Here is a 24,091-nt window from a genome sequence, read left to right on the forward strand (position 1 = left end):
GCCGAGTGTTCTGGTGCTGTCTCACCAGCTCATGGGGCTTTGGGGCCTTGGCTTTCAGGGTCACCCCCATGCCACCATTGCCAAGACCAGTGGTAAGAAGCTCCTTCTCCGTGTCACTTTTCTTCTAGGAATTTCACCATATCTACACTTGAAATTCACTTTGAGGTGACATACTTTATTCTCATGTGTGATCTAAGGGTCTAATTTTATTCTTTTGCCTGTGGCCATCCAGTGTGCCCAGCATCACTTACTGAAGAGACTGTATTTCTTCCGTGGTTTGCTCTTGACACACATGTCAAAGGTCAGCTGACCTGGCCTGGAGGAATGGTTTAGCTGTTAAGGCCCTTGCCTGAAAATCTAAAGGATCCAGTTTTGAGTCCCCAGGACCCATATACACCAGATGCACAAGGTGGTGCATGCATCTGAAGGTCATTTGCAGTGGCTGGAGGCCCTGGTGCACCCATTCTCTCTCTCAAATAAATAAAAATATTAAATAAATGATCAGCTGACCATATATGCATGGGCTTATTGTAGAGTTCTAGCATGTTCACTGGTCCATATATCTACCCTTATGCCACTATCTTATTGATTACTGTAACTTTGTGATATGCTTAGAAATTAGAAGATGTGATATTGTTTATTTATTTTTTTTATTTCATGAGTATCTTAGAATTGCTTTTCTTTTTCTGGAAAGATTGAGATTTTGATGAAGATGATATTGAACTTATAGATTACTTTGGGCAGGATGGTCATTTTAACAATATTATGTATTCCTATCCATAACCATAGATGGTTTTCCATTTGTGTCTATTTAATTTCTTTAATCAATGTGTTTTAATTTTCAGTATATATTTTTACCTCATGAGTTTATTCCTAATTACTTTTATTCTTTTTGTGCTGTGGTAAATGGGGTTGTTTTCTTAATTTCCTTTTCAGATAGTTCATTGTTATGATAACAAATTCAATTAAATTATTTATGGTAATTTTGTATCTTGAAGCCATACCGAATTTGGTTATTAGTTCTTGCAACTTTCTTTCTTTAAAAGTATTTTATTTATTTGACAGCATGCATGTGGGAGAGAGGGAGGGAGGGAGAGAGAAAGAGAGAGAGAGAGAGAGAGAATGGGCGCACCAGGGCCTCCAGCCACTGCAAATGAACTCCAGATGCATGTACCACCTTGTGCATCTGGCTTACGTGGGCCTGGGGGAATTGAACCTAGGTCCTTTGGATCTGCAGGCAAATGCTTAATCACCATCTCTCCAGCTCAGTTCTTGCAAGTTTCTAATGAAGTATTATGATGAGCTAGGTTGACAAATAATGGCATTTATAAACAACAGAAGTTTTACTTCTCCATTACTGGTTTTAGATGAAAGTTTTTAGTGTCTTTAAAGCACAGAGTATGTTATTTGCTGCAAGATTCTCATGTATGGTCTGTATTTTGATGAGGTATTTTCCTCTTATTCCTATTTTCTGGCACAATTTTAAAAGGTGAATTCTATGTCATTCAATGGGCTGTAATGAATTTATTAGTCTTTATTTTGATGCTCAAATCCCTAATTTGTTCAAGGGGAGCTCCTCAAACTGTGTTTTGTTTTCTTTTGGTAAAGCCTAATCATTCTTAGAATTTTCTTACTTCCTTATCCACAACGATGTTTTGGGCCTCTCTTGCCCTTTTCTTGCATTGAAATAATGCTTTTCCTTCAAGGAACCTGGCTCTTTTTAGTGAGGAATGGCTTTTGGAAACTAATATGTGAGTTCTATGAACGCTCAGTGATACTGGCTTATTACTATTTCTAGTTTTCTCAGGTCCAAGCTGAAATATACACATATACTTCATGGAGAGAAACTCACCTGTGCCCGGGGACAAATTCATGCTCCCCTGTTGAATACATAGTTCTCCTTGCCAACAGTAAGTGTGTTAGTATTATGTTTCTGTGTCCAAATAACTACAACAAACAACTTAAGAAGGAAAGACTTGGTTTTGGCTCAGAGTTTCAGAGGTTTCGGCCTACAGCCCACTCTGTTTCTGTTGCCTCTCGCTTGTGCGGGGGAGGGTACCCAGAGCAAAGCAGGGGCCAACTGCCCTTCCATGTTACATCCCCAGCGACCCTTCTGCACCCAGGTCTCCCAGTCAGCTGTGACGTCATGGGGGATTAAGCCATTGATTGGACCAGAGTCCTCACCGTCATCCCCTGAGTCTTCGCGGGGCGGGGCGGAGGGTACTTTGTACCTAAACCCCATAGTAAGACTCTTGATTCTTTCTATCTCAGCATAATGCTCATTTTATTAAACCCAGAATATGCAGAAAATAGTTTCAGAGTTCTCAGTCTATAGCATTGCTAAGATTAACCCTAAATTCACCACAGTTCCATGTTTGTTTATATGCTTTTCAGAACAAGTACATACATATCTAGTACAAATACATAGATCTTAAGTTTATTATTCATTAAGTATTGACAAATTCACGTATCTAGGTAACCCACGATCCTAACAATGTATCCTTCTGTTTCCCCATAAGACTATCTAAGGTTCCTTCAGCCTCAGAAGAAACTAACTTCCTGATATTTCATCAGTGATGTGCTTTACCTGTTCCAGTGCAAGCATGTGTGTGTATATATGGAATAATACAGATATAGCCTTTTTTTCTTTTTGGCCCAAACTTTCTTTGCATATATGTTTATTTATTTATTTTTTTATGAGTGTCACCATCCAGGGATCTGATACTCACCAAGGTTTCTTCTTTCCCTTCTTTCAACAAGTCCAGTTGATTTCACATCCTAAAACCACCCTTTGTGTTTTGTTCTTTTCTTATTTTATTTTGTTTATTTTTACTTATTTATTTGAAAGGGACAGACAGAGAAAGTGGCAGATAGAGAAAGAGAGAGAATGGGCGCGCCAGGGCTTCCAGCCACTGCAAACGAACTCCAGACGTGTGTGCCATCTTGTACATCTGGCTAACGTGGGTCCTGGGGAATCGAGCCTTGAACCGGGGTCCTTAGGCTTCACAGGCAAGTGCTTAACTGCTAAGCCATCTCTCCATCCTTTTTTTTTTTTTTTTTTTGGTGTTTCAAGGTAGGGTCTCATTCTAGCCTAGGCTGACCTGGAACACACTATGTAGTCTCAGTCTCAGGGTGGCCTTGAACTCACAGCGATCCTCTTACCTTTGCCTCCTAAGTACTGGGATTAAAGGCGTGCACCACCACGCCTGGCTTGTGTTTTGTTCTTGGCTCTCCATCTTCTTTAGCCTTTCTAGTTGTCACATGGATGGTGGCAATATCCTAGCTGTGGTCTTTACCTCATTTCACATCCCTCCAAGGCAGGCTCCACAACGCTGCCATAGCAACCCAACTAGAGTGCAAAGTGAACCTGATTGTCAAAACCAACGTCTGTGTCTCTTCGCATCGGTCACGCAGCCCTTCCCGGTCTGGCTCTCATCCTCGCTCCTGGCTCTCTCCTTTCTTCCTCTCAGGCAGTCCTCTGACAGTCATTTTTTCTTTTTTATTTTCTACTTTCTGCTTATGCTCAGCTTGGTTTCCCATCATTGTTCCAAAAGGATCCTTCAAGCCAAGTGCCAAAGGTCACCTCTCCTGTGAAGTCTTCCCAGATTCCCCCATGAAGACAGAATAAATGGCTCAAATTGGTACTCCTTCCTTGTTTATCTTTTTCTTATGGTATATGTCACCTTACGTGTGTTTACTGCTGTTTTTGGTCTATTAATGATACCTCTACTGCAGTCTGGCCTCTAAGGGTTGGATGGAAGAATTCCTTTCTCTTTTCCTGTTCTGCATTATGCATGTTCCATCTATCTATCTATCTATCTATCTATCTACCTATCTATCTATCTATCTATCTATCTATCTATCTATTATCTATCTATCTATCTATCTATTTATCTACATACACACACACATACATACATACATACATACATACATACATATGTCCAGCCTGTAAGAATGCTTATTCAACACATTTTTGTGTGGTTCTTCAAATTATGTATTAAACTTAAGTCAAACTCTGCTCTTATGCAATATTTAAAAATTGAGAATTCTAGCTTCATAAAACGAAAGTGATTGACTGCTAAAATAAGATCTGAAAGATACTTATGAGCCTTTGATGTGCTTTTTTTATTATTAGGTTTGAGTACCTCCTAATTCATTAATCATGAGAAAAAGGAAGAATGCTGGCAAGGCTTTTTTTAATCTCAAATTTTTATTAAAACAGAGTACTTTTTCCCCCCCGACAAAAAAAAATAGTCTCTGTGTAAAGCACGGTTCAGGTTTGTCTGTAAAATCAGTGTTCGGGAAACACCTTGGGTCTTGACCCGGTGCACAGAAGTGGGATGCTACCTCAGCTGCTGGGCCCCGGGAGCCCACCTACTGCTCCCTTGTGGTTTCCTCATAAAAGGCAGATTCTTGTCACAGGTGGAAGAGAAGGCGCCTCCACATCTCAGGGTGTGCAAAACGGAGCTCATCCCCTTCCTGCCCCACGCAGCACACCTCCTGTACTGCCTGTTTCTGTTACTGGCATCACGCTCCTCCCTGCCCCCGGCTCAAAGCCTCTCTGTTCTCCCCACTTCTCCCTCTCCTTCCCCGCCAACACCCCTTCTGTTGTTGATGCTCTCTTCATACTCTCTCTCACATCTGTCCCTCCTCGATTCCCATCGCTACTGCCCTAATTCAGGTCCTTATTACCTCTTGCTTAGACTGCAGCAACAGCCCCCCAAACGGCCTCTCTCTCTGCCTCCCACAAATCAGCCTTACCGGCCAGGTTAACCTGCCTGAAGTACAGCTCTACCCTGCGAAAAAACCTCTCGGCGGTCCCTCTATTCCCCAAAGAATCAAGCCCACATCCATTCAAGGTGTGGCCTCTGTGACATGATTTCTCATTAATCCTTTCATGTTCCCTAAGCCTCCACTAACTCAAACCACTTTTTTTTTTTTCATATTCACTCGTGCATTCATTGACTCACTGGGTATTTACTGAACCATTGTGTGAGGCACTGAGGAGACTGGAAGAAAAGGCAGCATTTCTGATCTCAAGCACCTTCTGGGCCTTGCCTTTCCTCTCCTCTAGCTTTTAACGTTTCTGTCCCCAGCACCTGGAATTCTGTCCTTTCTACCCTCATACTCACTCTCTTTGACACCTGGCTGAATTCCACTCACACATCAATGCCCCCTTGTCCCATTCAGGTAGTAACTTCGGGGTTGGAGGGATGGCTCAGCAGTTAAGGCACTTGCCTGCAAAGCCTGAGGACGCACGTTGGACTCTCCAGGCCCCAAGTAAACCAGACGCATGAAGTGATGCAAGAGCACACGGTTGCACATGCGTGTGGAACGCAAGAGCACACGGTTGCACATGCGTCTGGAATGCAAGAGCACACGGTTGCACATGCGTCTGGAATGCAAGAGCACACGGTTGCACATGCGTCTGGAATGCAAGAGCACACGGTTGCACATGCGTGTGGAACGCAAGAGCACACGGTTGCACATGCGTCTGGAATGCAAGTGCCGTGGCTGAAGTCCCTCGGGCACCAATTCTCTGTCTCTCTCAACTTCTTTTTATTTGTTTGTTTGTGATATTTCAAGGTAGGGTTTCACTCTAGCCCAGGCTGACCTGGAATTCACTATGTAGTCTCAGGGTGGCCTCGAACTCACGGCGATCCTCCTACCTCTGCCTCCCGAATGCTGGGATTAAAGGCGTGTGCTACCACGCCTGGCTTGAGCAACTTCTTTGGAGGGCTTCTTTTCGCCCTGCCTCTCCTCTCCAAGCTGAAAGAAATCGATTCCTCCTCTCAAAGGTTACACCACTTCTCCCAACTTCTCTTCAGGCTACGTTTCATTTCTATTGAAAACTATATGTTCCCAAGAGAAAAATCTGCATTCGTTTGCCTCCCACACCCCAAAGAGCATTCAATAAAATGCTGTGCAAATACTAATTACTCCATTAAATTCAGTTAAGTGGACAAATCTTTCAGCAACGCACCACATAAACAAAGGCTGAGATTTCAGAACTGGAAAAGCCATGCTTCTCTGGGGTCTGCTCCTAAGTGTCACAAAGACATTAGCCTTTTCACCACTCTTGCCCTTTTCTGTGCTGTGGCATGATGCCCAGTGCCACATGCACTCGTGAGTCCAACAAAGGTGCCAGCTCAGAAACCACCTGCTTTTGGTGGTTTGGGCACACCGCGGTGTTTGCTTCCTTGCTGACCTCAATGACACAGGATCTGGCCAGTGTGGTGGGCGCCATCGGCTGCGACTCTCAGCTCTGGGGTTGGATGGCAGAGATGAGGATGGGGTTGCAGCCAGGAGACACTGCACCCCAGGTTTCATCTGTGCAGCAGCCTTGTGGGGGAGGGCAAAGGGAGGCCGGCAGGGTGGCCAGAGCCACAGGCTTCAGGTGCCTAGGACATGCCAGGACCCCAGGGGCAATCACAATGTGGGGGCAAATCTATAAGCAACTAGGAACTGGGTTGGGAGGGGGGTGAGTGCAAGCTAAGCCCAGGGCTGCCGAGGGGTGAGAGCTTCACTAACTCCTGGATGGAAAACCGAGTTCCTGTTCTTTGCCAGTAATGGTCCTGTTGTTTAATCCCAGCATCCTCCTCCTCCCTGGGCCCAGCTTCTACTCCCTTCGTAGCTGACAACCCCAGTCACTCAGCACTGCTTGTTCATGTCCCTGGGTTTCCGCCTAAGCCAAGCAACCTACTTACAGCCTGTTCCATGGTCAACTCTGTGGAAATCATCAGCCATCAAAGCACTCCTCACTTGCCACACCTGGTCAGGATCTCTCCTTGAACACACTGGCTTGAAATACACCACTCTGTTCTCCTTTCTACAGCTCATTTTGTTCTGCTCCTAAAGGTATTGGTAAGGCTGTCTCCTTCAAAACATTTTAGGATTCTTCCAAATTGCCACATTTCATTCAGATAGGAAGCCCCAAAGCCTTGCCCAAGCTCCCAGAATCCAGCTGCCCTAGCCCGTGTTTATTCAATGGATATCTGAGTGAAATGTCCTCATACTCTCCAGTGGGATTTTGTGCTTCCTGTCACTTTCTCTACTTCTTGAAAGAAAAGTGAAACTCACAAACATCCTTACCTACATCCTGGTCAGTCAGATGCACATGGCTACCCTGCCCCAGAACACGGCATGTCCCTAGGTCTGAGACCCAATTCTGTACGTTTCTTCCTCTCCGGACTCCCTCTTCCCATCCCTCTTTCTGACAGTTTGGGCCTCAACTCCCGCCACCCCCACCCCCCGCTAATTTCTTTGGATTTGGTGATTGGTTAGCATGCAAGTGAAGTGTAACATTGTCCTGAGAGCCAGTGAGGGCGGACCTCCAGCCTGCAGGGCTGGGGCATGAATACGAACAAGGCAAACTGTTGGTTTTTTTTGTCCTTTCTACCTTTTTAAATTTTATTTTTAGTTCTTTCTTTTCTGTTATTTTCCTTCCTACCTTTCAATCATTGCTTTTGACTTGCAAGAGATCCCTTGGTATCTACTCAATGTGAATCCATCACACTGTACTTTCTTTTATTTTTATTTATTTATTTGGGAGTGACAGACAGACAGAGAACGAGGCAGAGAGAGAGAGAATGGGCGCACCAGGGCCTCCAGCCAATGCAAACAAACTCCAGACGCGTGCGCCACCTTGTGCATCTGGCTTACATGGGTCCTGGGGAACCGAGCCTCGAACCTGGATCCTTAAGCTTCACAGGTGAGCGCTTAACCGCTAAGCCATCTCTCCAGCCCATGCTGTACTTTTTTATATCATCCCGAGGTCTCACACGCATTGCATTTGGCCTTCTTCTCAGTGAAACTGTAAACTTAATTTTCCTTTTTCTTTCTTTGTACTTTTGTGGTATTTATTTATTTATTTATTTGAGACAAGGTCTCATTTGGTCACTCCAGCTAGGTCACTCACTCTTAACTTCACTCTTACTTGGTCTAGGGAATTTAGGATGTAGACCTTCTTCTATCATTCCCTTTCCTTCTTTCTTCCCTCTTCCTTTCCCTCTCTTCTTTATTTTTTCCTCTCCCTTCATTTCATCTTTACCTCCCTTCCTCCCTCTCTTTCTCTCTTTCTTTTTCCTTCCTTCCTTCTTCCTTTCTTCCTTCCTTCCTTTCTTCCTTCCATCCTTCCTTCCTATCTCTTGAGACATGGTCTCACCCAGTAGCCCAGGATGGCCTGAAACTCATGGCAATCCTCCTGTGACAGCCTTCTGAATGCTGTGGTTGCAGACATGCCCCATCACTGTAAATTTCTTGAGGGACAAAAGGTACCTTATGGTATTGTAGCATCTGTCACACCCTGCAAGCATGCTGAAGTTATACAACGAACATGGCTGAATTTCTCACATCAAGGCCCTGTTCTGGGCATCTGTATGAGTCATGGGTATCCAAGTGAATCAGCATGGCCTGTAATTAAAATATCTTCACTGCAATGGTATCTACAATCACTAATAACTGGAAATCATGCCCAAGAATGAGATGTAAGATTCAGTAAATGATGTTTCATCACTGTGATGGAATATTATGCAGTTCTTAAAATGGTAATTACAGTATCCATGGAGCAATGAGGAAAACATTTACAATAGAGTGGTAATTGATAAAAGGAGAGAAAATAGTCTGGGACTCTAAGAGTAATTCTTTTCTGTACTATGACAAACCCAGGAAGGTGACATGCAGAACTGAACCTGGGTTAATGATGTAGGAGTTTGAGTGATTGCATTTTGTGACCTCAAGGCAGTAATGACATCATATTTTGAAGAAAGTTAGGCATCCATATGTTTAATGACTATACATAAGTCAAGGCTTGGGATGTAGCTCAGTGGCAGAGCACTTGTCTAACATGCACAAGGCCCTGGGTTTGATCCCCAGCACTGCAGAGAGCAAAAACAGAAGTCACTTTTGCTTGTAGTCTTAGGGCCATCTAGCAGAAGGAAGTGTACGTTGGCAACTTTCACAGATGCAAATATATGGTGTATCTCATAGTCTTTTGAAATGAGTTTTCAAAATCATGGCAATGGTGCTGAAAATCAAGAGGTTTTTTTTTTTTCTTCACAGTTCTACTCAATTCTATTTTTAAAAAAATTTTTTTTGTTCATTTTTTATTTATTTATTTGAGAGCAACAGACACAGAGAGAAAGACAGATAGAGGGAGAGAGAGAGAATGGGCGCACCAGGGCCTCCAGCCAATGCAAACAAACTCCAGACGCGTGCGCCCCCTTGTGCATCTGGCTTACGTGGGACCTGGGGAACCGAGCCTCGAACCGGGGTCCATAGGCTTCATAGGCGAGCGCTTAACCGCTAAGCCATCTCTCCAGCCCTCAATTCTATTTTTAAAAAATGTATTTTATTTATTTATTTGAGAGAGAGAAAGAGGCAGAGAGAAAGAATGGGCACACCAGAGCCTCCAGCCACTGCAAACAAACTCCAGACACATGCGCCCCCTTGTGCATCTGGCTTATGTGGGTCCTGGAGAGTTGAACCAGGATCCTTTGGCTTTGCAGACAAACGCCTTAACTGCTAAACCATCCTCTCCAGTCCTCTACTCATTTCTGAAAATTACCCTTCAAGTAACCATGAATGATGTGTCAATACTTCCCAGCTGGACACATCCAGGTTCTCCTGGAAAAATGGTCTGCCCCTCTGGTGATGTTGGGAGTTTCAGGGAGGAATGCTAATCCTGCCTGGGGGAGGGTTAATTCCAGATCCCGAGACACACGAAGGTAGAGTGAGGTAAGTAGTGGATAGCAAGGCTGGATTCTGTGCTCAATCTGGTATTGAAGACCCACGACGTTTAAGGAAAACCACGTACACTTAAATCGGTAATTTCCTCTAGCCAGCTCCCTTTTGAGGGGCACACACAGCCAGTCCCTGCTGGGTGGCAGCGTGGAGCTCAGAACGGGCCTCTGCCTTCAGCCAGGGCTTGTTGCACGGGGCAGGGGGAGGAGAGAGTGAGATAATGTATGTTGGAGGCTGTGTGGAAATGCGGAGCTAGATAACTGTGAGCTATTATTAAGAGGCACAGAAGCATGGCTGGTCTGGAGAGTTCTACAATGTTAACCGCTGACTCAGACCTAACCGAAACGGAGACAATCAACTACCGACAAAGGCAGGAAGAGACAAAGGCCTGATTGAAATGGGCCGCAGCTGACTGTCCCGAGCTTCCCAGCTGGACGCATCCAGGTTCGCCAGGCAACAGTCTGTCCTGCCTTCCATCAGAACATTGGTCCCCCTGCTTGGGACACAAGTTCCCTGTGCACCTGCCTATTCTAAGAAGCCACCTTACCCTCAAGAACTGCCTAAGAGGGAGAGAATTTTCCATTTTTTAAAAATTTACATTTTTTATTGATGCCTGTTATTATTATTAATAACATTTCGTGTGGATACATCATGTGTTGGTACTCTCTTTGCCTTCACCCCTGCCCCCATTCTGGTGGGGACCCTCCTAGAGAGGTTGCAGGTATTCCCCATGGGGTTGTGGTTTATGCCTTGTGGGAGCAGCAATCAGTTATTTGCGGGGAGGGAATGCCTCTGGACATGCTGTCTCAACCTGTGACTCTTACAGTCTTTCCGTCCTCTGCTTCTTCGGAGAATTTTCCATCTAGATCCATAATTCTTTACCTTGGGAACAGGCTGGGTAGCATTTTTTCTTCACACTAACCACTCACCACTTTCTTGAAAGATACAAAGTTCTCTGTTTTGTTTTGAGACAGGCCTTGCTATGTCACCCTGTCTGGCCTGGAACTCACTATGTAGATCAGGTTTATAGTGATCGCCTCTGCCTCTGCCTCTCTGGTGCTGGGATTATAGATGCAGGCATCACTTGTGGCCAAAATACCCTTTAGTTCATGTTTAGGCTAATTAATTTAAATGGATATTGTCTTTTTTAAAAAAAAAAACATTTAATTTATTTGAGAGAGAGAGAGAAAGAATCAGAGAGAAAGAGAGACAGATAGAGAGAGAATGGGCACACCAGGGCCTCCAGGCACTGTGAAAGAACTCCAGTGAGTGCATCTGGCTGACATGGGTCCTGGGGAATCAAACCTAGGTCCTTTGGCTTTGCAAGCAAGTGACTTAACCACTAAGCCATTTCTCCAGCCCGGATGTTGTCTTTTTCCTGAATGTGTTTTATTTTCTTTTAAAAATATTTTATTTATTTATTTGAGAGAGAGAGAGAGAGAGAGAGAGAGAATGGGCACATCAGGGCCTCCAGCCATTGCAAACAAACTCAGGATGCATGCGCCACCATCTGGCTTATGTGGGTACTGGGGAATCGAACCTGGGTCCTTAGGTTTCGCAGGCAAGTGCCTTAACCACTTAGTCATTTCTCTGGCCCTGTTTCATTTTCTTATTTGGCTAGAAACAATATGCTTCAGTTTAAAACCTTATGGAAGGAAGGAGAAAAGATATAAAGAGGAAAGGCATTGGTCAAAAAAAATTTTTTTTTTAATATTTATTTATTTGAGAGAGACAGATACAGAGAGAAAGACAGATAGAGAGAGAGAGAGAGAATGGGCGCGCCAGGGCCTCCAGCCTCTGCAAACGAACTCCAGACGCATGCGCCCCCTTGTGCATCTGGCTAACGTGGGACCTGGGGAACCGAGCCTCGAACCGGGGTCCTTAGGCTTCACAGGCAAGCGCTTACCGCTAAGCCATCTCTCCAGCCCAAAAAAAATTTTTTAAAGAAAGGGAGAGAGAGAGAGAGAGAGAGAGAGAGAGAGAGAGAGAGAGAGAGAGAGAGAGAGGTAAAAATCAATTGGACAGGCAATCCAGTTTAAGCTGACCCCCAGTCGTCGATCTGCGCTAACGAGGCCCTGCCCCCCCCCCCCGCACCTCTCAACCCACGGCTCTGACACAGGCTGCAATGAGGAGGTGAAGGAGGAGCCCAAGTTAAAGCCTCAGTTCTTCTTTCCCTCAGATGAATGGTTTCGAATTATTATTCACAGCTTACAAGGTTTGATTTAATGAATCAATAGCAATAATTTCAGTCCTTTGCTGCTGAGTCACTTAATAAGATAGTTTTGGGTTTTTTTGTTTTGTTTTGTTTTGGTTTGGTTTTGTTTTTCAAGGTAGGGTCTCACTCTGGCTCAGGCTGACCTGGAATTCACTATGGAGTCTCAGGCTGGCTGCGAACTCACGGTGATCCTCCTGCCTCTGCCTCCTGAGTGCTGGGAATAAAGGCATGCACCACCACGCCCTGCTAAGATAGTTGTTTATAAAGGTGTCAATACCCTCCCTGCAAACCTGCAGTTAGTGTTGGGTAGTGGAGGGACATGTGGCTTTCACGGGCATTGAGCGTAGAGGTGGGTTAGGGTTGCTTCGGCTCATCCTTTGCTGAGCTGATGTTTAAAGTGGACAAAGAGGTCCAGAGCCTCCGAGGATGGCTTGTGACACACTCTAGGTTGTTTGGATATGAATTCCAGATGAAGGCAACGATACTAACAGAGGTCACAAATTGAGGGCTTACCATGTCCAGATACTGTCAAGACTTAGTATCGTCAATTCTGTGGAGTTGTCCAAGTAATAAGTTGTACAATAAGGGTCTGATTCCTAAGTAGGGAACTGTGAACTCAGCAGGAAACAATCACATTGAGGAATTATCTGTTCACTTGCCAAGTATTGACTTGGTATCCACTATGGAAAAATTCCAGGGATGTAAAGAGTGCTACAGCCTGGTTCAACTCCTCACCCAGCTTCAGGCTCAGAAGATATGCACTAATATAATAACCTAAGACACTACACTTTCCATCGTCACTGTCACCATCACTGCCACTATGACCATCAGCATCATAGCTCTGCCAGCAGCACCCGTACCTTGGACCATCACCATGGCCGTTACCACAACCATGATCACCAGCCCCAAACAAGAAAAAGCTATGACCCCCAAGCCAGTCTCAGAAGTGGCCCCTGAATGTCGCTGAAACCATGCTGCTCTCTACATTCAGCCGATTGCAGATGCCAGTCTCCTGGAAGCCACCAACCCAGGGCAGATCACCATGCTTACAGAATGGGAAATGAGTGGTTTACATCATACCTTACCAGGAGGCCAGATTCAAGTTATCAGTCTTATCTTCGGAAAGCCCATGTATACTGATGTGTCTCTTCCTGATCAAAGGCCTCCTCAACTTGTCACCAAGCCTCCCACACCCTGGTCCTACCAAGTCAGGCCTAGTCTCTGAGAATCAGGAGTAGCAGTATCCAATATCATGCTGATTGCAACCTTCTGCAACACCAAACCTGGGAAATCCAAGAGCAGAGAAAAAGTGAGTCGGTGTCTATGGTGGAAATTTAAACAGCGACAAGGTTCATGTGTACAGATGTACTCCTCAGAAAACTTTGTCAGGAATTTGGGCAGTCTCTTTTTGTCCCCTAGAAACTCATAATTTTGGTATTTCTTTATGGCCAACTGGGGAAAGAGTCAATGTCATTCCCTCTCACTTCACCTTTAGTAATTCACTTGATGAGTCTACCTGGGTTTCCTTCCCTTCTCCATTTTTCTCCCCTATTTACTTAGGTTCTCATTGCAGCATTTAGTCAACACTTAGCAGTTGATTAGTTTATTTATTTTTTGTGGGAAACCTTATTTTCTTTTTTTTATTTTAAATTTTTATTAACATTTTCCATGATTATAAAAAAATATATCCCATGGTAATTCCTTCCCCCCCAAACTTTCCCCTTTGAAATTCCATTCTCCGTCATATTACCTCCCCAACTCAATCATTGTACTTACATATTTACAATATCAACCTATTAAGTAGCCTCCTCCCTTCCTTTCTCTTCCCTTTATGTCTCCTTTTTACCTTACTGGCCTCTGCTACTAAGTATTTTCATTCTCACGCAGAAGCCCAGTCATCTGTAGCTAGGATCCACATATGAGAGAGAACATGTGGCGCTTGGCTTTCTGGGCCTGGGTTACCTCACTTAGTATAATCCTTTCCAGGTCCATCCATTTTTCTGCAAATTTCATAACTTCATTTTTCATGAGAGAGAGAATTGGTGCACCAGGACCTCAGCCACTGCAATCAAACTCCAGACGCTTGTGCCACCTAGTGCACATGTGTGACCTTGTGTCTGCCTCACCTGTGTCTGGCTTACATGGGATCTGGAGAGTCAAACATGGGTCCGTAGGCTTTGCAGGCAAGCGCCTTAACCACTAAGCCATCTCTCCAGCCCTAGCTGGTTACTTTCATGCTTCCAACTTTTGCAAGTTTCTGGTTGCGTCTTGGGGGGCTGGGCAGGAAGTGCATACAGGAATGGAGCTAACCCAGATACCATCCTCATAAACCATGAGGCTTGCACACCTGGAATACAGAGCAGAAAGTAACGTGCATCCGCATGTGATTATCTGTCCACATCTTGGGCAGGAAACAGGGAAGAGGCAGGAATGATAGCTTTTCCCATTGGCTGGTTGAGGAGGTATCAGGAGGACAGAGGGAGCACTCTCTGCCTTGAGTGTCAGACTGGCACCAGTCACAAGGACAAATCCTTGTCCTGGGCTCCAGTGTCAAGAAGCATGGAAGTAGCGTGCTAGTGATGCCTCCTATGAGGGTCACTGTTATGAAGAGGTCTTCGGGAAAGGCTGCCGTCACTCCACGCAACCATTCTGAGAGTCTTCCGTTTTACCAACGTGCTGGCCATCACCTCTAGATCTCAATGCCTTAACATTAGTAAACATTGCTGGTGCTTACTTTTTACCATTCTAAACACTCTAACAGTCCCATTTGTCGAGTGAGAGTCAGAAAATAAGCCAACGTATATGACCTGGTTGCTTGATTGCTGAGTGCCGGGCACTGAGCTATACGCTGATCAACACTTCAAACAGAAGCGCGAATGTTAACAGTACGTTCTCATGTTTCTGCCCCTGTTGGTCTCTGGCGTCAAGCGCCTTAATACGGCTTGCTGAGCACACCCATGGGCTTGCGTGCTACTTAGCAAAAGGTACAGAAGACACTTCCTTCTGGAAACATGAGGAAGAAAGAATGTGGAAGAATAGAAACAAGGTAAAGTGACTCAAGAGCGAGCGTTAAATAAAATGGAAAAAGAGGGGCTGGAGAGATGGCTTAGCGGTTAAGGCGTTGGCCTGCAAAGCCAAAGGACCAAGGTTCAATTCCCCAGGACCCACATTAATCAGATGCACAAGGGGCGCATGCGTTTGGAATTTGTTTGCAGTGGCTGGAGGCCCTGGTGTGCCCATTCTCTCTCTCTCTCCCTCTTTTTCTGTCAAATAAATAAAAATAAAAGATTTTTCTAAAAAGAGGCCAAACACAACTAGGAGCTGCTTTTAGAAAAATAAGTAAAATAAAGAAATAAAGCTGACATATTGATTAGGCAAACAGAGAATGTGCAAATAATGTCAGGAAGCCAGGCGTGGTGTCGCACGCCTTTAATCCCAGCACTCGCGAGGCAGAGGTAGGAGGATCGCCATGAGTTCGAGGCCACCCTGAGACTACAGAGTGAATTCCAGGTCAGCCTGAGCTAGAATGAGACCCTACCTCAAAAAAAAAAAAAAAATCTCAGGAATGATTAGGTAAAAATTACTAGAGATATTGTATACATTAAGAAGATAATAGGCTATATAAAAAGTGCCATGCTAATATGTTCGAAATAAATATGTAACTTGGGATGAGGAGATGGCTTAGTAATTAAGGCACTTGACAGCAAAGCCAAAGGACACAGGTTCGATTCCCCAGGACCCACATAAGCCAGATGCACAAGGTGGTGCGTGTGTCTGGAGTTCACTTGCAGTGGCTAAAGACCTTGGTATGCCCATTCTCTCTCTCTCTCTCTGCCTCTCTCAAATAACTAAATAAAAATGAAAAAATTAATATATGCAACTTAACAAAGCCGTTTTTGTATAAAAACAAGTAAGCTTAATTGTCATTTCACTATTTTTTAAAAGGGGGGAGGGGCTTCCCCTGCTCCTCCCTTCTCAGGACAGGAACTCTCTTGTCTTTCCTTCCCCTAAGCACTTTAAGTTCTAACGAGAATCTAATAATACTTCTCTCTAAAAAGAACGAACATGCTGGTCAAGGATGTGGTAGCTTGAATTGTAAAATGTCTCCCGTAAACTCGCATGTTTGAGTACTGAATCCTCGGTGGCAGTGCTGTTTGGGAAGGTGGTGGAAACTACAGGAGGTGCAGCCTAGCTGGAGGAAGTGCGTCCCCGAGCCCTGAGGGGTTGAGGCTCTCTTCCCTCCCTGCTGAGGTGAGGGTGTTGCACAGGCTTCCTTCCTGCTCCTATCGTGCCTTCCCCACCATGATAGACTTTCCCTCAAAATGGTAATCCAAGGGCTGGAGAGATGGCTTAGCGGTAAAGGCACTTGTATGCAAAGCCAGAGGACCCAGGTTTGATTCCACAGGGCCCATGTAAGCCAGATAGATGCACAAGGTGGTATATGTGTCTGGAGTTCATTTGCAGTGGCTGGAGGCCCTGGCATGCCCATTCTCTCTCTCTCTGCCTCTTTCTCTACCACTCTCAAATAAATAAAATATTTTATTAAAAAAATGGTAAACTGGGTTGGAGGGATGGCTTAGTGGTTAAGGCCTTTGCCTGCAAAGCCAAAGGACCCAGGTTCAATTCCCCAGAACCCACAGGGGGCGGGGTGCATGCATGTGCAATGCCTGGATGCCCTGATGCACGTATTCTCTTCCTTTTTCTCCTTCCCTCTTTCTCTGATAAATAAGTAAATAAATAAAAATATTTTAAAAATGGTAAACTGAAAATAAACCCTTTCCTTTTTTAAGATGCCTCTAGTCAGATATTGTTGCCAGCAGTGAAAGATTAACTGATATAAGTGATGAAATATTCCCAGTTAATGTACATCCCTAAGAGCAGAACGGTCCATCATCCATCATGCCTATTTGAGCTACCCAAAGTCTGGATTCTAACACTCCACACAGGCAAAACAAGCAAGGGAAATTAAAACACACTCTCATTTGTGAATGCATACTCAAGGCATTAAGACTAATTTGGTTGTTTTTTTTTGGGGGGGGGACTCAGGCTTCATGCAACTTTAAAAAAGCAATTCAAGTCATTCATCATATTAACAGGAAAAAAAAAAAGAGTAGCATGTTGATTCTTCCAGAGATGCAAAGAAAATTTCTGGAAAAGGCCAACATCTGCGGCTGGGAGATGGCTCAATGGGGCAGAGTGCTTGCTGTGCAAGATTACTTGAGCTGGATTCCCTAGCACCTGCCGAGGCCAGAAGCCAGGTGCAAAGTGGCTCAATGTCTGGAATCCCAGCATGCCTATGGCAATGGGAGGCAGAACCAGGAGAACCCACAGCCTGCAAGCCAGCCAGATGGCGACACCCACAAACCACCACAAGAGGAAGGTCGAAGGAGAAGACCGAGTCTCTGAGGCTGTCATGTGACCTCAACATGTGCACAAAGATGTGTGTGGGCCCCATACGTCCACGCCTACATAGAGACCCACAAATAAAAATGTTTAATTTATGATGAAAATTCTCACTAAAGACAAGAATGAAGACTTCTTACTATGAAATGAAAAACAATATCTATTATTATCTTATGGCAAACATCACATTGAATCTTGAAACTTAAGAAACTTTTCAAATTCTCTTAACTGTTACTTCTATTCAATCTTGTCCTGGAGTTCCTTGGCAGCTCAGTAAAGATAATAAAAAGAAATAAAGGGTACAAAAGAGGAAATGAGGAAATAACTGTCGCTGTTGAAAATTCTGTAATTATGTGTAGAAAATCCAAAGGAATCCACAGAGACATTATTATAATTAATATGAGAGTTTGACATGGTTATTGTGTTCACATTCAGTACTTAAGCAATACATTTAATTCATTTAATCAGGCAACAAATTGAAATTGGAATAATAGCATAAGGCAAGATGATATCTTTGGGAGTAAACCTAACGAAATATCTTTGTCCAAGATCTCTATCATGAAAATTAAAATGCTACTGAGAGGAAGTATAAAAGAAAACCAAATTAATGGCATAGGTTTGTGAATCTGAACAATTTCTTTTTTCTTTTTCTTTTCCTTTCCTTTCCTTTCCTTTTCTTTCTTTCTTTTTTTTTTTTCTTTGATGTAGGGTCTCATTCTAGCCTGAGCTGACCTGGAATTCACTATGCAGTCTCAGGGTGGCCTCAAACTCATGGCGATCCTCCTACCTCTGCCTTCCAATTTTTTTTTAAAAGATGACACTTGACTTATATATCTTACATAAAAAAAAACAAAACTTGATGCTTTTGCATTTTTTCTTTAACTCAGTAGGGCAACTTAAATGTTTTTAAAACTATAAACAATGGGCTGGAGAGGTGGCTTAGCGGTTAAGCACTTGCCTTGTGAAGCCTAAGGACCCTGGTTCGAGGCTCGGTTCCCCAGGTCCCACGTTAGCCAGATGCACAAGGGGGTGCACGCGTCTGGAGTTCGTTTGCAGAGGCTGGAGGCCCTGGCACGCCCATTCTCTCTCTCTCCCTCTATCTGTCTTTCTCTCTATGTCTGTCGCTCTCAAATAAATAAATAAATAAATAAATAAATAAATAAATAAATAAACTATAAACAAGGGTTAAGATAACCAACAGTGGCTGGAGTTGCAAGCCCTGGTTTAGATCACCAGCAGTGAAAAAGAAAATCAATCCCTCCCAAAAATAATAAACAATCTTGTTCAATAAATTGATAGACTATGAAAAAACATGAAGCTGCATCTTTATTTCATGTTTGAAAACCACTTCAATGGGTTAAAGATGATCAAGCAAACAATCCAAAAAGAAAATCCTGGAGGGCTGGGAAGATGGCTTAGTGGTTAAAGGTGTTTGCTTGCAAATATAAAATAATTATACCATATTAAAAACAGAATGGTATTCATATTTGTAATAATATCTATATATTATTATATTTATAATATATTATTATACTTATTAAATTATTATAATATATAATACTATATTCATAATATAATTATTAAATTATTATAATATGTTATATTACATAATATATTATATAATATGTTATATTATATTTATAATAATATTTATATATTATATGATATATAATATTATAATAAATATATAAAAATATTTATAAAATTCCTTTGAATCGGTATGACAAGGGCCAAACACTTAATGTGAAAAATGGGTAAAGGACTGGCATAGAAGGCTTACAAAAATGTATCAAGGGGATGCAGGTCAGTGGGAGAGCATTTGCCTACCATGTGTGATGCACTAGGTTAGATCCCTAGCACACCACATACAGAAAGAGGAAGGAATTGAGAGAGAGAGAGAGAAGAGACACATTCTACTAAATCTTTAATGCCACTGAATATAGGATCAATATATAGTGAGTGAAATCTAACCACCGCGGGTTTCCTGCATACTCCAGTCCATGGGCAGTATTTAGGAAAGAATGCTGAGCTGACAGAACAGTGGAAAGACTTCACTTCTGTTGGTGAGTGTGTAAATTGGAGCAAGCACTTGGAACTCAGTTTACCTTGTATAGTGTGGTAACAAAACCCACCAATATAAAAACCACAGCTTCTGTGCATATGGGCCTCAAGCAACCTTTACTAAAATATTCACAGCAACACTCACTCTGATTTTGATAAATACAGGTCAACAATCGAATAGATGAACGAGCTGGCAGCAAATATTCACACAGCAGAGCTCTGTAGATCTACGATTCTCCTGGAGCGTGGTGTTCGCCTGTTTTCTCAACTCTTGGGAAGTGGAGGCAGGAAGATCAAGAGTTCAAGGTTATTCTCAGCCACATGAAGTGGTTGGAGTTAGCCTGGGACTCATGGGACCTTTCCTCAGAAAATCTAAAATAACTACAATGATAATAATTTTCTAACTACATGCAAGTTATGATGAAAGAAATGACTTAAAAACACAGAATGACTTCATTTTGATGAACTTCACAAACAAGGAATGATGTTTGCAGCATTGGATCAGACAAAAAGAAAAAGGAAAGATGATGGCCAAGTGTAGAATGACTATTGGTGAGCAGGATAATGGGAGTGCACAGGATCTTTCTCAGTAAAGATGCCTTTTCCTGGCTCATGCTGTTCTCTTTATTTATATGTCAAATTTTACATTGTACTTTAAAAGTATTTTTTGTGCCATACATCACAGTTTTTGTTTTTTTTTTCTTGAGAGAGAGAGAGAGAGAGAGAGAGAGAGAGAATTTGAGTGCCAAGGCTTCAGCCAATGCTATTGAACTCCAGACTCTTGTGCCACCTGGTGGTCATGTGAAACCTTGCACTTGCATCGCCTGTGCGTCTGATTCACCTGGGACATGGAGAGTCGAACATGGGTCCTTGGGCTTCTCAGGCAAGCGCCTTAACCACTAAGCCATCTCCAGCCCCATCACAGTTTTTTCAAGTAGGGGTAACATTCCTTTGTCACCATTTTCATAAGAACTTCCATTGTTGATAGCCATGAAAAATACTTGACCATAGTTGCTTAATAGCCCAGCTAAAATTTTCTCTTGAGAAATCCATGGGAAATAACTCCACATGAGTTGGGAGCCAAGAACAAGCAGAGGCCCTGTAAGGCTTTGGGCAAGAAAGCTTTAAGCAGGATCTTTCACCATCTTAGCTTCTGTTGCATGACTTGGTCACTTAACAAACCGAGACTAAGCCTCGTCAGCATGCCAGGGTCTGTGAGAGTGACTCTGAACTTCATGGTGCCTTCAGAAGCAGAGCATCCCAAGGTAAGACAGAGGAAGTCAATGATTTTGGTATAGTGCAGGCCAGCCTAAGGGCAGCGACATCTTGCAAGAAGAGAGGATAAGGGACTGGAGAGATGGCTTAGCAGTTACGGTATTTTCTGCAAAGCCTAAGGACCTAGGTTCAATTCTCTATTGCCCGTGTAAGCCAGTTGCACAAGGTGGTGCATGTGTCTGAAGTTCATTTGCAATGGCTGGAGGCCCTGGCACACCCATTCTCTCTCTCTCTCTCTCTCTATTGCAATCTCTCTTTATATATCCCTATCTGCCTCTTTCTAATAAATAATTAAATAATAATAACAAATAAGTAAATACATAAAAATAAAATAAATAAATAAATAATAAATAAAATAAAAATAAATAAGTAAATACATAAAATATTTTTTATAAATTTAAAACAACAAGAGAAGATAGATAATTTAGCTGTTTTTAAAAGGCAATTGCCAATCAAAATCAGAATAGTGAAGGATATGAGGAGGAAACAACATGAAGACCTGTGAAGAATGGCTGGCACATTCTAGAAATTTCTGGAGTGCTTCATAATGTGTTTTATAAGACTGACTTCATAATACAGTGTTTTGTAAGACTGACTGTATAAGTGCACTCCATCCCTGGCATGCTGCAAGTATGGGTAAATTAAGTAAAATCTAGGTAGCCCTTTCAGCTTTAAGAGCTCATGAATGTATTCCTGAGAGGGACTGCCCAGGAATCAATGCTAACACCAGCCTCCTATAGGCCCAAGAGCTGTTGAGTTGGCACATGTAAAAGGCAGAATGTCAGGAAATAAGGTAAAAGGTTGGAACCTGGAAATGCAGCTCAGTTTTTAGAAGCCCTTGCCCAGCATGCATGAAGCCCCAAGTTTGATCCCCAGCACTGTATAAACCAGGTATGCCGGTCCCTGCACTTGGGAGGTTGAGGCAGGAGGATCAGAAGTTCAAGGTCATCCTCAGCTGCATAGTAAGTTTGAGGCCAGTTTTGGATAAAAAACAAACGTAAGATAAAATAGAAGAGTAACTACTATAGACCTACAAAATATGATGCCAGCAATAGCACTTTGCATTCTTATCAGTTTTTCATTTAAAAATATTTTATTATTTTTATTTATTTATTTTTGTTATGATTATTATTTTGGTTATACAAGGTAGGGTCTCACTGCAGTGCAGGTTGACCTAGAATTCACTATGTAGTCTCAGGGTGGCCTCGAACTCATAGCAATCCACTTACCTCTGCCTTCTGAGTGCTGGGATTAAAGGTGTGTGCCACCATGCCCAGCTCTATGTTTTATTTTTATTTATTTATTTGACAGAGAGAGAAAAAAAGAGGGCGGAGAGAATGGGCATGTTAAGACTGCCGCAAAGGAACCCCAAGAACATGTGCCACCCTGCGCATCTGGCTCACGTGGATCCTTGGGGAATTCACCTTGGGTCCTTTGGCTTTGCAGACAAGTGCCTTAACCAATAAGCCGTCTCTCCAGCCACAGTTTTCCATTTTAAGTCCCCCCCCACCCACAAATATTGACACATTTGGTTTGAGGAGATGGCTTGTGTGGCAGTTTCAGTTACAATGGGCTCCATGTCATACATGGCATTAGCAGGTTGTCCTCTTCATGGTCACTGACCTGCTGTGGTGGTTTGATTCCTAAACACAGGTGTTCTGAATGCTAGGTTCCCAGCTGATGGAGATTTGGGAATTAATACCTCCTGGAGGCAGTGTACTGTTGGGGGCAGGCTTAGGGGTGTTATAGCCAGCTCCCTCTTTGCTAGTGTTTGGCACACTCTCCTGTTGCTGTGGTCTACCTTATGTTAGCCAGGTGGTGATGTCCACCCTCTGCTCATGCCATCGTTTTCCCCTGCCATCACAGAGCTTCCCCTTGAGTCAGTAAGCCAAAATAAATCTTTTTTTTCTCCCAAATCTGCTCTTGGTTGTGTGATATCTACCAGCAATGTGAACCTGACTGCAACAGTAAAATGGTACCAGAAGTGGGGTTGCTGCTAGACACCTGATTGTATGGCTTTGGTCTTTTGGAGCTGATTTTCAAGAGGAATGTGGGAGGATTTGAAATCTTGGCCTAAGAGATGCCTTGCAGTGCCGTAAGTACAGCTTGGTGGACTATTCTGGTCAGAGTTGAAAGCCCTGAATGCAGTAAGGACTATGGACTGTGAAGTTTGGCTTATGAGGGTGAGAAAGAGCTTTGCTTGGACTGGGCTAGCAGTTTGTGTGAGAAGCTTGCTGTTATTCCCGTGTCCTGAGAAGTTATGCAGGGTTGCTTTGCATAGAAATGAACTGGTGTGAGCAGAGGGATATGGCACAGAAAAAAAAAATAATTGGGTGAACTGCTGCCCATTCAGCTGCAATTGAGAGATTACAGCCTTTGGTACTGGGCCAGCTGACCTGTACTGGGGCAACAAGAAGAATGTAGACTCTTTTGAAGGGGCCTGAGTGCTTAATGAGTGTCCTGTTCTTCAAAGTCTGCTTTATTCCCCCCCATGGATTAACAAATTGGCACCCTTCCTGGTATTGTGGAGTATAAGAAATGCAGGAAAGAGAGGGTCATTGAGTTTGCAACACTGTCTTGTGTCTTGGAAATGGCCATGGGCAGTGTGAAGCAGGTTTGCTGGATGCCTGCATGGAGACCCCATGGGTCCCTGAGGATGAACCGTGGCTTGCAGTGGAGACCCAGTGGAGATGCCGGGAACATGAGATGGCTGCCAAGGAAAGCTACTGGTTGGGATGAAGTTTTCCAGGACTGTGAGTAGCCTAGCTGGAGGGGCAGAATTGGAATGCCAGAGACTTGTTGCTGGTTAGAATTATTGGACTTGGGGATTTGTCACTGGCTAGAGTTGCTGGACTTGAAGTACAGAGTTTGATATTTGCCTTGGTTGTTTTAAATCTTGTATTGGCTGAATGTTTCTTTGCTATGCCCAATGCCATCTTTTGGAGTGTGAATGTTTATTTTGTGCCATTGTGGGTTTGGGGGGGATTTGTTGGTATTATGGCTCAGTTAGAAGATCTTGGACTATGGGGATATATGAACATCATTAGAACTGATAAAAACTATGGGGACTTTTAAAGTTGGATAAATGCATTTTATTTTACATCATGTATGGTTATCAGTTTATGGGGGCCAGGGGCAGAACGCAGTGGTTTGATTCTGGTGTCCCCCATAAACTTAGGTGTTCTGAATGCTAGTTTCCCAGCTGATGAAGATTTGGGAATTAATGCCTCCTGGAGGGAGTGTATTGTTGGGGGTAGGCTTATGGGTGTCATAGCCAGCTCCCCTTTTGCTAGTGTTTGGCACACCCTCCTGTTGCTATGGTGGTCCACCTTCTGTTGGCCAGGCGGTGATGTCCACCCTCTGCTCATGCCATCGTTTACCCCTGCCGTCAGG

This window comes from Jaculus jaculus, chromosome 23 (assembly GCF_020740685.1).
Source record: "Jaculus jaculus isolate mJacJac1 chromosome 23, mJacJac1.mat.Y.cur, whole genome shotgun sequence".
Classification (NCBI taxonomy): domain Eukaryota; kingdom Metazoa; phylum Chordata; class Mammalia; order Rodentia; family Dipodidae; genus Jaculus; species Jaculus jaculus.